This window comes from Antechinus flavipes, chromosome 1, assembly GCF_016432865.1.
Source record: "Antechinus flavipes isolate AdamAnt ecotype Samford, QLD, Australia chromosome 1, AdamAnt_v2, whole genome shotgun sequence".
In the NCBI taxonomy this organism is placed as follows: Eukaryota; Metazoa; Chordata; class Mammalia; order Dasyuromorphia; family Dasyuridae; genus Antechinus; species Antechinus flavipes.
The window spans coordinates 197,273,051-197,286,727 of NC_067398.1; positions in this window are offsets into that span (position 1 = coordinate 197,273,051).

Below are 13,677 nucleotides of genomic sequence, written 5' to 3' on the forward strand. Positions count from 1 at the left end.
ATAGAACAAGAGGGCAAGGAAATTATTTTTCTCTCAATATCCAAATGCCAATTCTTTAATTCTTGATACATTCATGATTTCTTCATTGCAAGTATTTATTCACACCTCTTGCTACTCTCCATACCTTTTCCCCTTTTTATGATTCTTCTCCATATCTTTCTGAAAATTCTCCACAAAAGATCCAACAAATGTGGGGAATATCTTCTTCTCTTTACTTTTTTTTAATATCTAGGGGTACCAATGCTACACTCAGTTCATTTGATTTTAACTCCCCACTCTCACCTTCAATATATCACATGCAGTAAAACAAAGTCTAAAGTGCTAAGATTTTACAATGCAAAGTTTTGTTATTCTGATAAAAGTGCTTCAGCTTGATTGGTTGGTTGGTTGGTTTTTCCCTGGACCCAAATACATATTATATCCCTCTTGGTCTCTGTGTGTGTAGCCTAATGTCACCTAATTATGCATCCACTAAGAAGAGTATTCAACATTCCTCAAAATTCCATATATATAATAACATGCCCTTTTTTTCAGTTATTCTTAAAGAAAATTCTACTCTAGAGACAGAAGATAATGGCAAAAATTAAACAGCTTAGGAACTATTAACAGACTATCTCTTCTTAGCTTTGTAAGCTCTATGATGTAGCCATTCTTTCTATGAATAAAAATAAAAATCAGCCATATTTTCTCACCTTTTATAATTCTAATATTTACATCATTATAATTCCAAACCTATAGATTTTATTCCCTTCTTACCAATGAATTGGATATGTTAACCTGTTTTTTTCAAAATGTCAAGTTATACATCTTGTCTCTCATTCTTGCTATAAGATCACTCTTGTTCTTAAAGATGTCTTTTGTGAAGCCTCTTTCGTACAAGTCATCATCATAAATATATTGCAGATGGCTTCCAAAGACTTTTTCCATTGACCTCTACGTTATTTATATGTCAAATTCCACTACAGTCATGGTATTCTGTTATAACATCACTTACAGAATATTAGTGTTCAAGAAATGAATTCTGGTGGCAATAAACAGTTCAAGTATATGGAAAGCATTGTATAAATTCACAAATGATGATGTATTCCTCATCTCCTCTTCCCACATAACTTTGCACTCTGCTCATACAGGTTCATGAAATGATATACTTAGTTGGTTGTCCCAACAGCCGGATGGACAGAACAGACTATCTTATGTGATATAGAATTAAGTTCTGATTCTAAATCCTAACAATTGGTTTCATTGGATATAATTCTTAGAGGGAAGTATTTCTAAATGTTTAGGAAAATGGAAAGGAAAGGAAATTATTAGAATGAATATTCAAGTGAAGATTGAACATTGATTTGAGTTAGTATTCAGTATTCAACTAATATTCCATATTCTATAGTGCTTTAAGAGTATTAAAATTGTTTTCTCATAGCATTTTCTGTAAGGTAGATAGTATGAACGATATCATTCTCATTTATATATGTGAAAAAAACTAAAACTCAAAAAGGCTAAATAAATTGGCCTGATGGTAAAAATCACAGGCAGGATTTGAGTGCAGGTGTCCCAATTCTAAGTTCAATATGAATTTTAAATATTTCCCATTTTCATGAGAATAGCCTAAAGTACAATGCCTGGAAAGGGACATATTCCTGGTATTACAGGTTGTTGATTTATGGAAATGGTTGTATCAAAACCAATCCCAGTTTCCTTGAAAACAATCAACTGTCCATTAGAGAAATTTTAAATATTTTCCATTTTCCTAGATCTCTAGCAGAAACAAAATCTAACATGTATGTCTTAAAATGTTCTTCTTGTTCTTTTTTTAATAGCATATTATATCATACTTTGTTGCCTGAAAACAAATGCCTTGTAGATAAAAATGTAAATTGCTCTTGCTTTTTATTTTGATATCAGGAATTTTTGCCTTCTTCATCACTGACTGCAGTGGCAAAATAGAAGAACTAAACTGGATGATGGATATTCTTAAGCCTGCAGAAATAATATGTCAGTACAATTCACTTGATAATAACTTTTGCTGAAAAGGTTGAGCTTTCACTCCAAGAGGAAAAAGACCATGTACCACATAAATTTCCAGCCAAATTCAAGGACATAAAAAAAGTAAAAGTTAAGAAGCAACATCTATCTGGATCCATACAGTCTTCAGGGTGAGAAACAAGGACAGAAAGAATGTGCTATGTAATAAAAGAATTAATGAGAGCTAGTCTGATTGACAATCACATTGCTTTTGTCAGAATTAATTATGCTTTTAAATAACATTCCAAAAGAAAGACACAGTTACCTTCAGCATATAGCTATTCTGATTGTTTAACAAATAGTACTTTTGGAATTAATTGGGTTATTTTTCCTGGAGTTAAGTAAGCTCTTTCCCTGGCTCTTTCCATTTAATAAGGGACAGAAGGTCAACAATGTGGTTTCTTTTGAGAAAAAAAGAGTCAAAATCCCCTCAGTATTGAATATAACAAATAAGTCCATTTATTCAAGTTGATAGAAAAATAGAAATTAGAAAAACTATACATGGGTGAATACACACCAAACTCTATAGAGAGTAAAATGAGTTCTATTGTAAGTGAGATATCAAGAGATAGTCTCAGATATCACCCAAAGGGAAATTATTTAAAGTCTCTAGTGCAGCAAGCTGAGGATAGAAACATGTTTTATAAGTCAGCTTCTTCCCAGAGTATGTCTCTTCCTTCAGAGACTTAAAGGAAGATTGGAATGGTGAATCTTCTCTCTCAGAGTTGAAAGCCAGAGGAATTCAGATCTCTATCTTCATCTCTCAGCAACTCCATCCATCCTCACACAGATGTGGGGTATTGTGTAATCAATCTCGACCAATTAGGAGGGGGTCCCATACAACTGGCCTTTTGAACCAAAGATTATCTCAGCTCACCTGAAGCAAATTTAAAACATATAATTATAGAGTATAAAAAAGAAACTTTAGCTCTTGAAAACAACAAAGGTGATTTTTTTGGCATCCTAGCTGTCATTGAAATTGAAACTAAAAAAAAAAAGTACAAATAACAATATATGCAATAGATATAGCATGAGTAAGTATGAGGTGGATTGTAGGTATATACAAGAAATAATATACCTTTTGTTCTAGTTTCAAGCTCCCAACAAGTTCGACATTATATACTAAAAAATATATTTAAACTTTTTGAAATCTGCCAAAGCCTATATTTCCTTGGGTAGTTTCTCACAGTCTCTGCATTGGTCATAATGTATACATATACTGACAGGGTATCTCCTATAACACTTCAGTAATAGTACACGTTTTTTGGCTTCTGTTTGGGTATATTTATGTCAATCTGATAAAATGATCAGCTATAACCAAGATATGACTCATATTTTTACTATAGAAAGTCAACTTAGATATGTTCCAAAAGTTTATTGATAATTATTTTTTCTAAATATTTCTATTAGATATTTTTATTTGTACACATATAGCACAAATTTCACTCTTGTTGGTGACATCTGCAGCCATCATTGACCAATAAAATCAGTTTCTTGCCAGCTCAAGAGCTCTTCTTTGGCCCATATGTTCAGTGTCATTATATCTATGGGTATTGAGTAGCTGCTTCCTGCTTCTATGTATAGGATAATTTACAATCCAATAAAACACTCCATTGAACAAATCCAGCTTCTTCCATTGTCTCAGCCTTAAGGAGCATCCTACTGTCTGAAATTTCAGGCTAATAGGAACATTAGCACACTTTTTGATTTGTATAACTTCTTTTAGTCCTTCATCAACCATATGTTCTCACCACTAGAAATCTGCAAAACAATCCTGGCAAGAAAGATTGATTTAATGTCACAAGATTTACACATGTACTTGGCTTGCTGTCTGGAAGAAGTCCCAGTCCCTGGGACTATATTTCCACCTAATACCTTAAATGGCATAGATTGCTCTCACACCTTCTACTGGTATCACCTCCAAGTATTCGGTGGAATTCTAAATAAAGCATCTGCATCCACATTTGTCTTCCAGATCTATAATATGTGCTGAAATCATAACTAGCCAATGCTGTTACACATCTTTGATCATTGGTATCCAACTTGGAACTGGTCAACATGTAAATCAATGGAATTTTATTTTATATAGTACTTGAAGTTCTGAGTGATGGTCTCCTTCAAAGGCTGGTTATCAAATGAAAGAAATTGCCATTATTATATCTGAGAGAAAGGGTACTGGTGACTCCACAACCATAGTTTCAGAAGTTCCAAATAGAACGTCACTTTCCTCAGAAAGGGGAAGACCCTTTAGACTTTGCTTATTATTTCTTGCGTTAGTTTGCCTTTCTGTCAATAGTAATTCTTCTTTTTACTACCTTTAAGCTTTGGAAACCCTAAACATATTTTCAAAGCATCCATTTTAAGTATTAAACCATGGATATGTTTTGATAGTTATCTTTGACAGATGAGGCACTATGTTTCATATTTTTGTGAAAAACATAAAAAATGTAAAGTGTTTAATGCTCTGATATTAAAAAAAAAACTTAAAAAGAAACTTTAAGAGGGACAGCTAGGTGGTGCACTGGATAGAGCACCAGCCCTGAAGTCAGGAGGACCTGAGTTCAAATTTGACCACAGACACTTACCACTTCCTAGCTGTGTGACCCTGGGCAAGCCACTTTAACCCCAATTGCCTCAGCAAATAATAATAATAATAATAATAATAATAATAAAATAAAATAATTTTTAAAAATAAACTTTAAGAAATAGTAATACTCACTGTCAATCATATCTCTGCTAATTGCAATTGGCTTCTTATGATCATTGTTCTCATGGCAGATGATAGCTCCTACATTTTCCAGGTCTGCATTTGCATAGAAAACAAAAGGTTTTCCTGAGTCAATACCTGAGCATGAATAAGGCAGCTGATTTAAGTCCTTGAAGCCTTTTTTAAAAAATTGTTTGCACATTTATCTCTAAATAGATTTTAGGACTATTTTTCCATTCTCCATCACTCTTTCAAAAATGACTGATGCCCCTAAAATATGTTGGGGCATTTGCTCAAACTGGTAGAATCTATCTGGAAAGATGAAAGCAATTTTTTTTTTTGTTTTCCTCAGAAATAGAAATTTGATTGTACTCACTAACACAAGTCCAAACTGAAAACTATTGTTTGTCTAGAAATAATAGTGTATTTTATACTCATGATATAGTGTAGTCTACTTTAGTTCTTTTGCTCAAAGTACAATAATCTAGATACATCCAGATCTTTCCATTTTCCTTAGGTATCATTATTATGGGTAATGCATAAGGGCTACTGAGTTATTTGATGATCCCCACAACAGAATTTCTTTGAGATGGTTTCTGAAATATTTCATCATAAATAAAGGAATCCTCATAGATATTTCTATGAATAGGCAGAAATCAGTGAAATCTGTTCTGTGGGTTGCTCTTCAAGCACATCTCACATCCCACTCATGCAATAAGAACACATCTGTCTTCTACTGAATTTCTGCCTTAACCTATACTTCAACTCTTGTAGCATTGGAATCCCCAAAGTCAAATGCCTTAGAATTCAATTCAGAGCATGGACCATTAGGAGTCCTATGGTTAAGAAAGGCTTTAGATAGAAGTGTGTGAGTTGAGTCTGGAAAGAAACAAAGAATTCTAAAAAGCAGGGGTAAGGAGAAATGGCATTCTAAGCATAAGAAACAACCAATGCAAAGACAAAGAGACTAGACATTTTGGTCCGGGTATGAAAAACAGTAAGACCAGCTTGATTGGAACATAGAGTACATGAAAAGAAATCAAGAGCAATAAGATTAAAAATGTAAATGCCAAATTGTAAAGGATTTTCCATATCAATCAGAAGAATTTATATTTTCTTCTAGAGGTGAAAGGGAACTCCTAGAATTTATTGAGTAACATGGTTAGATAATTTTTGGAAAATCACTTTGGAAGCTTCACATATATACATAAGTATGTACATGAGTATATGTATATGTGTGTGCATATAAGAGACCTAGAATCAAAGCAGGAAGAACAATAATTAAGGTGCTTTGGGGGTTATTTCAAGTAAGAGCAGTGGTCAAAAGGAAAATAATTTTAGTCTTATTTGAAATGGACAAGAGAGGGTTAATAAGCAGTTTGTGCTTTGCACAAGTTTGGAATAAGCTGTACGTGGAATAAAGGATAATATCAGGTAGAGAACAGTCACAAAATAAAACAAACTTCTTATCCTGAGGGGATCACTGGAAAGGGAGAAAGTTAAGCAAATAACTAAAATTGAAGGAACTGTCTTAGATTATGTTTTAAATAACTGAGCAATGATTAAACAAATTGTATATGTAATGCTTTCAGGGAATCCTGAATGATATGAACTGATATCTTATGAAGTAAAACAGATACAAAGTAAGAATGTCTGAAAAAATAGCAACATTCTCTATTTTTCTTGAGAAGGAGTAGGGGAGTTAGAGAGATTGGGAATAATGATTAATGAATGAGCACCAACAATTTTTTTTTTTTTTAATGCAAAGAATAGAACGGAAGTTCAAAAGAAAACACAAACAGGACAGTTTTGAAAGTATGTTGTAGAATGGATGTAGGGAGAATTAATATAGCCCCTATCATGTGCCACTATGTTTAAACAATGTAAGCACTTAATCCTTAATAATTTAAATTATTAAATTTAATACAAACTAGTGATGCATATGTATTGTTGTTCCCATTTTATAGTTCGGGTAATTGAGTCAAACAGAAGTTAAATGGCTTACCCAAAGCCACATAGCTGGCAAATTTCTGAAATCAGATTTGAAATAGGGTCTTATCTCTGTGACAAAAGCTGCTTTCATTTTATTATATGTATTTTTAAAAAGCGAGCAATAATCAGTAGATATTCATGGTATCCTTTTTTGTTGTTTGTGCTACATAAAGAGAAATGCTCTCTTTTGGGTACTTGAAGTTCAAAGTAAAACTATAAAAAAAATAATGCAACCACTTTGTATTTATTTTAATTCATTCTTTATATATTTCTATCTATTCTTGCTAGATTGTAGACTTATTTTTAAAAAAATCTTTTCTCCCTAGCTTTTAGTCCAATGACTATACATAGTAGAGGAGTAATAAAGGTTTGTTGATTGATTGATGATGGCCAAAAAGTTAAACTAGATGTCAAGGACTAGAGCGAACAAAGAAGGCCTCGATCATAATCATCTCCAGTCCTAGGATGTGATGCCTGACAATTCACCAGGTGATTTATGGAGGGCTTTGAGAACTCTTTGTCCAAGGAATAAGCTTTGTGGGAAAGGAGACATAAAAATAGACAGCAGCAATATCAAGCTTTCACACAGGCTTTGAGGCCTGCAAATCCATCTTGATACAAAATAAAGCTGGGTTTGCAGCTTGTTTATTAAAATGACAAAACCAAAGCAAAAGGCTATTAAACCAATTTCTATTTATTCCATTTAACTTACAACTCAGCAGAAGTAATGATTTCTATATGATTATAAGAATCTCCTTTCTAAAACCCAGCATCTCTTCATACTTCTTTTAAATTAATTCTCTTAGACTTGGTTTGGCAAAAACCTTTCCCCAAAATCACATGTGGATTGAAAGTAACTTTATTCTGAATGAGGCTTAAGAATTTCAATTATAATTCAGATTGTAAATAAGCTAATATTTGTGCTAATGTTTGTACTGAGGAGATATTTATTCCTGGAAATCTATATAAGCGGCCCTGCTACCCACCTAGGCTGGGGATATGAGTAGAAGCAAGCAGATATATGAAACAACAGAGGGTTTTAAGTGGCACTAAGGCCCCATCTCAGACCAAACATTTCAGAATCAATATAACAGAAAACCTAATAGTGTTTTGAAAAAGTAGGACAGAGGAATCTTTTTAGGGCAAGATTTTAAGTCATATACTAGAAAAAAGAAGATACGGGTTCAGCTGACTTCTGTGCATAGAATCCAGAAAAGCCCCAAGTTGGATTTTAGGTGATTATCTGAGACTTGTAACCAAGGGGCTGACGGACATTGGTCCAGATGGGAAGGACCTTATTTCCTCAGTGACCAATATAGCTACAAGAAAGAGCTCTGATATTACTCTAAGGGATGAAGTGGTAGAATGAACTAGAAAATAAAGTTGGAATTGGTTGCAAAAGCCTGTTAACCTTTGCCAAGCTTTTGTGAAAAGATTGTCTGCTCTACCCTGTTATAATCTGTAATACAACTCTTATATCCTTCACAGCTAACTGTGTGTGTGTCATGCTGCTAGACACACTTTCCCAGTGGGCAGGGACACTAAAGAAAAGGGGAAAGAGAAAGATAATAGATCAAAGGATTAAGGTGTTAAGAGAATTGCTTCTGTGATGAGAGGCACATAATGGAGCCATGCTGTAACCAGGCAACCGGGGGAATCTGTGAAGTTTAGCAAAGGCAAAGCGTATGTGTAGACATAGGAATTGCTGCTTTTTAACTTTAGACCACACTAGTAATCAGACCAACTTTATCAAACTGCTATGCCAGACTGAAGTGATAATGTGTCTTATGATGTCATCTATGTGTAGTATTTAGTGTGTAGGGTGTGTGTTTGTGTGTGCTATTATATCTATCATATATACATATATGATATATAACTATTATATTAAGAGTGACTCAAATCTAGGAATCTGGTGAATTCACTGGTCTGCTTTTTATTAATCTCTAAGAGTCCTCTGCCTTGGATTTTCATTCATCTTGTCAATATAATAGTGGCCCATATTTATGTATTGTTTTAAGATTTATAAATTATATTTATAATTTAGCACCATTCCCATTAACCAGATGAAGAATGTATGACTCATCAATATTGCATACATAGTAAGTGGTAAAACCAAGGATCAAACTCAAATTCTCTATTCAAAGATGACCAAAGAGGAAGGTAGCCTGGAAGGCCCCACAAAAATCACAATATCACAGAATTGCATAATTAGATGGTAATTCTTGCCCTAAAAAAAATTGGATGTTCAGTCAGAAGATTTGGGTTTGAATTCATATCTTTTAATATTTGTGTGACCTTGGGCAAATCACTTCCAAGGGTCTTCAAACTACAGCCCGCGGGCCAGATGCAACAGCTGAGGAAGTTTATCCCCTTCACCCAGGGCTATGAAGTTTCTTTATTTTAAGGCCCCCAAAACAAAGTTTTGTTTTTATTATAGTCTGGCACTCCAACAATCTGAGGGACAGTGAACTAGTCCCCTATTTTAAAAGTTTGAGGACCCTGAAATCTTTCTAAGGGAAGAAAGAAACATTTATTAATCACCTTTCATATTTCAAGCATAATGTTAAGTGCTTTAAAAATATTGTATCATGGTCTCCATTTTACAGTTGAAGAAACTGAGTCAGAAAATGATTAATTAACATTAATACACAGTTACCAAGTGTACTGATAGTATTTTAATTAAGGTTTTCCTGACTCCTAAACAAACAATCTATCCACAAACCATTTTATTGCTCCTTTCTGTGCCTTAATTTCTTCATCTATAAAAATGAAGTGGTATCCCTTTCAGAGCTAAATCCTGCTTTGACTGGACATCCTTACTTTCCTTTTCAAAATCAGATGAACTAGATCTTCAATTAGAGGGGGATCAGCAGCATCACACTTGTGGACACTTCCAAGAAGCCAATTCAAACTTCCCAAGTCATCTTTAATTCTGGAACTAATTAGCTCTTCAAGTTTTAAGTATAATATTGGTTAGAGAAAGTATGGAGGAGGGAAGAAGATGGAGAGAAACAGAGACAAAGAGAGAAAAATACTTATGAGGAAAGAAATTTCTCCAGGTAAATAAATAAATTTGTTTTATTATAAATTTGCTGCATGGACTCAAGAGTTGATTTTTCAATGAAAAAGAATCCCTTGATTCTTTGATCAGATCCCTTGATGAGATAGAATAAGGAAATGAATCCCTGCTAGGTTTGTAGTCCTAGGTCAAGAAATATCCTTTCTGTAAGCCTCAGTTTCCTTATCTACAAGATGAAAAAATTAGACAAGATGATTTCTTTAAGCTTTCAAATTGATTCATCTTGCAATTGCCAGATTAATCTTCCTTATCTATAGATTTATTTGTTTCTTATATCTGTTTAAATCCATTTAAAGGTTCCTTATTGATTCATATGCTGAACTAAATCTGCAAGCTTGTCAATGTGGATTTTCCTTCAACCATAAAGAAGTCTCTCCACACTGGGCAACTTAAGCAGACTACCCACTCTATTGTGACTTCCCTAATAATAAGAACATGGATTGTCTATTCCTCACCTTCATACAAGACTAGCCTACCTGTTTTTTTGATCATGCATTTCTTTAATGATATACTATGATTTGGAAATGTATGTGACACAGTGAGTAGATAGAGTGCCAATCCTGGAATCGGGAGACTCATTTTTTAAAGTTGAAATCTGGCTTCACACTGGTTGTGTGTCCTGACTCACCTGAATGCAGGGTTGTGATTATAGTCCTAGTGTATCCAAACCTGCTGTTTCATCACTTGCCTGTCACTTCAGGACTTTGAGATAGGCAAAAAGAGTATGGGTGATCTCTTTTGATTTGTGCATAAATTAAATTTAAGTGAGGCGGTGTTGCATGAAATCATCAGCATTTCTCTCTTCTGGAGTCCTCAAATCTACCAGCAAAACAAAAATCAAGATGACTAGTAATGGCTCAAGTGAGGACTTTAATACCTTCAATGTCTAACCAAGCTCTTAGAGCTCCTCAATGCTTACTTACTTGCTCAGCAGCTTTCATGGACTTTGGAAAAGATCGTTCTCATTTATCCATTTTACAGAGGAAGTCTGAACCCTTAGTTGTCTTAACCTGATTTAGTCTGTATGCTAAAGTGGTTTGTAGGGTGTAACTGCTGCAAATGCTACAGCTTTTTAGAGCTCCAGGTGAGAATTGGTGGCTCATAGACATGAAAGATAGAAAGTAGCCTTAAAAGGGTTTGGTAGCTCTCAACCAGTCTTCCCAGAATATACACTATACTCCTGTACATATGTTAAATTACATTCACATTATGAGAACAATATATGTTATTTATCATAATATAATTTATTTTATTTTTATCTATCTACATTTATATATTAGTAAATTTGTAATATAATATAATACAACTTAATACACTATAATAAAAAGAGAGACTCTATATAGTTTCTCTAATAAATAATATATTATAATTGAGTCATAGAAATTCTTCATCAAATTGGGAGGATTTTTTTTTGGTTTTAAGTAGCCATTTATATTCCTTTGAATGATGTTTAGATCTCATCCAGGAAATGAGGTATCTCATCCATGCAATGTTCCTTCCATACCCAATACAACAGCAAAACTTTGTAAACCCATAACCATCCATCACAACTTGTTTTTCTATCCTGATTCTAATCTAAATTCTGTGCCCCCAAAAGCAAATTGTCATTGCCCTGGGCAAATCACTTAACCCATTGCCCTGGGCAAATCATTCAACCCTGTTTGCCTCAGTTCCTCATCTTTGAATCAGCTCGAAAAGAAAATGACAAACCACCCTAGTATCTTTAAAAAGAGAACACTAAATGGGACAAAAATGTTAGATACAATTGAAAAATGACCCCCCCAAAAAAAGAATTTGAGCCATTCTTCATATAATTTCAACTTCTCTTTGTTTTCTAGTTTCTGTCACAGCAAAAATGTCATGATTAACAAAATTGACCTCCTCAAGCAATGTGTTCTATCACTGGTAAGTGGACAGAGATTGCATATTTAGGGTACCTACAGCTAAATCAAAGTTTTTAAACTGTTTAAAATTTGTAAGATTCCTAGTACCCTTTGGTCCATTTATTATCACTCTGCCACTTTCACTGCAGAACCAGAAAGAGGCTGCACCAGCCAAAAGCCATTTTATACATCTCTTTGTTCCATGGAATACCCTGTCCAAAAAAATTTATTTCCAAGGGCCAAGCTTAGTGATAATGAAGTTCTCTGTACTTAGCTAGATTGGTCCTTGAAATGTTGAGTCGATTCCTATTTCTTACAAGTGAAATAGAAATGTGTTTGCTGGCATTTAGGATATTCTACAATTTGATACCATCCTACAATGCTTGTCTTATCTCATAGACTCAGTTCCATATACTATATATTCCACTATTTGCTCTTTCATACACATTCTATATTTACTAATCTCATGTTTCATGTCTAGAAATGCATGAATGAAAGTTGTCTTCTTTTCAATTACTTGCATTGTAAATACATGTTCAAGTAACTCTATCTTATCCCTAGATTCTTCTGGTCCACTCTTCTCTAAACTAAACAAATAACTTTGTTTTCCTCAACAAAGTAGGACTTTTTGTCTTACTAAGAGACTTTGTGCCACCATGCAAGTTCCCAAAAGTATAGTTCCAATGTAATAGATGAATTTTAGAGGAAGATTCATTTTTATCATGTCTCATGTTAAATGTCTATATAAATATATAAAACTCAAATTTGTTTTTAGGGGAATTTAAAATCCTACATATTCCCAGGGCTTTCAATGACGTTGCTCATGTGTTTCTAGTCATATATTTTGAAGAAATTTTTAGTTCTCTTATGTTATGCCACAGTTCTCTTTAACTGTCCTGACTCAGTTTCCCTGCACTAGTTTCCCTTGTCTCAGTTTCCTTAACTGTTCTGTCTCAATCCCCTAAGCTATAACTCCCCCTCTGGGTCATTAAGACTGAGGACTATTTGCTCTAAGGTTATAAATTGTTAGCAAGATAAATAAGAGAGTAGATCTTCTGACTCTTTTCTGTCCTCAAGAATTTACAATATCCCTCTAAAATATTCCAAGATACCTCACTGATATCTTTATTTCTGTGTATTCAGACATCCTGTCTCTGGATTTTTAGGATTTATGGCCTCCCCTATCCTGACAGAAAATTTCCCTTGCTTCTTACCCCTTCCTTTGTTTAGAGAAAAGATATTTAAGAAGTTGGGGTTCCTCCATTCAATGCTGGAGGCTGGCGGCTGGATGCTGGATGCTGTCTGCTGGATTCTTTAAGATGACAGTCTCCTCCAGCACTGGAACCAACATGGATTCCTTGGTCCCAGTATATCTTTATCTCTGTCTGACTGGATAATTTGAGACGAGAGTCCTGTCCAGTCAATTATACTCTCCCATTAATAAAATATTAAAAACTCTCTAATCTCTCTCCTGCCTCAGTTTCTCTGGCATTACACTTAGATAAGGGACCTGTGATAGTACATACAAATGTATAATAATATCTTTTTTCATTTGATTTTTATTTTACTTTTTCTCTATTACATTTAAACAAAAATTATTAACTTTCTTATTTTTAATTCCATATTCTCTATTCTTTTTCCCTTCTTCCTTCTCTGAGAAGGCAAGTAATTTGATATAGATTATACAGGTTGAATATTTTCTTTTTAGCTATGTTGTATATTATCAATGTAGGGTCTCTGTAAAGTTAGAACTCCTGAATTCGAAGATGTGTCACTGCTAGAATTGATTTCTTCAGGCTGGCTGAGCTGATTTTTCTGATCTTAACTATTATAGCAGGAAGAATAATTTCTTCTCATTAAATGTATTTGTGGTTAAATGAAAACATTATTAAGCTTCCTGTCCTTAATATTTTTTTTCAATTCAAGTAGAAACTTTTAATCCAGTGTAAAAGGAGGTATAGGAGGGAGAAGAGAAAAAAAGGAGTATCAATAAT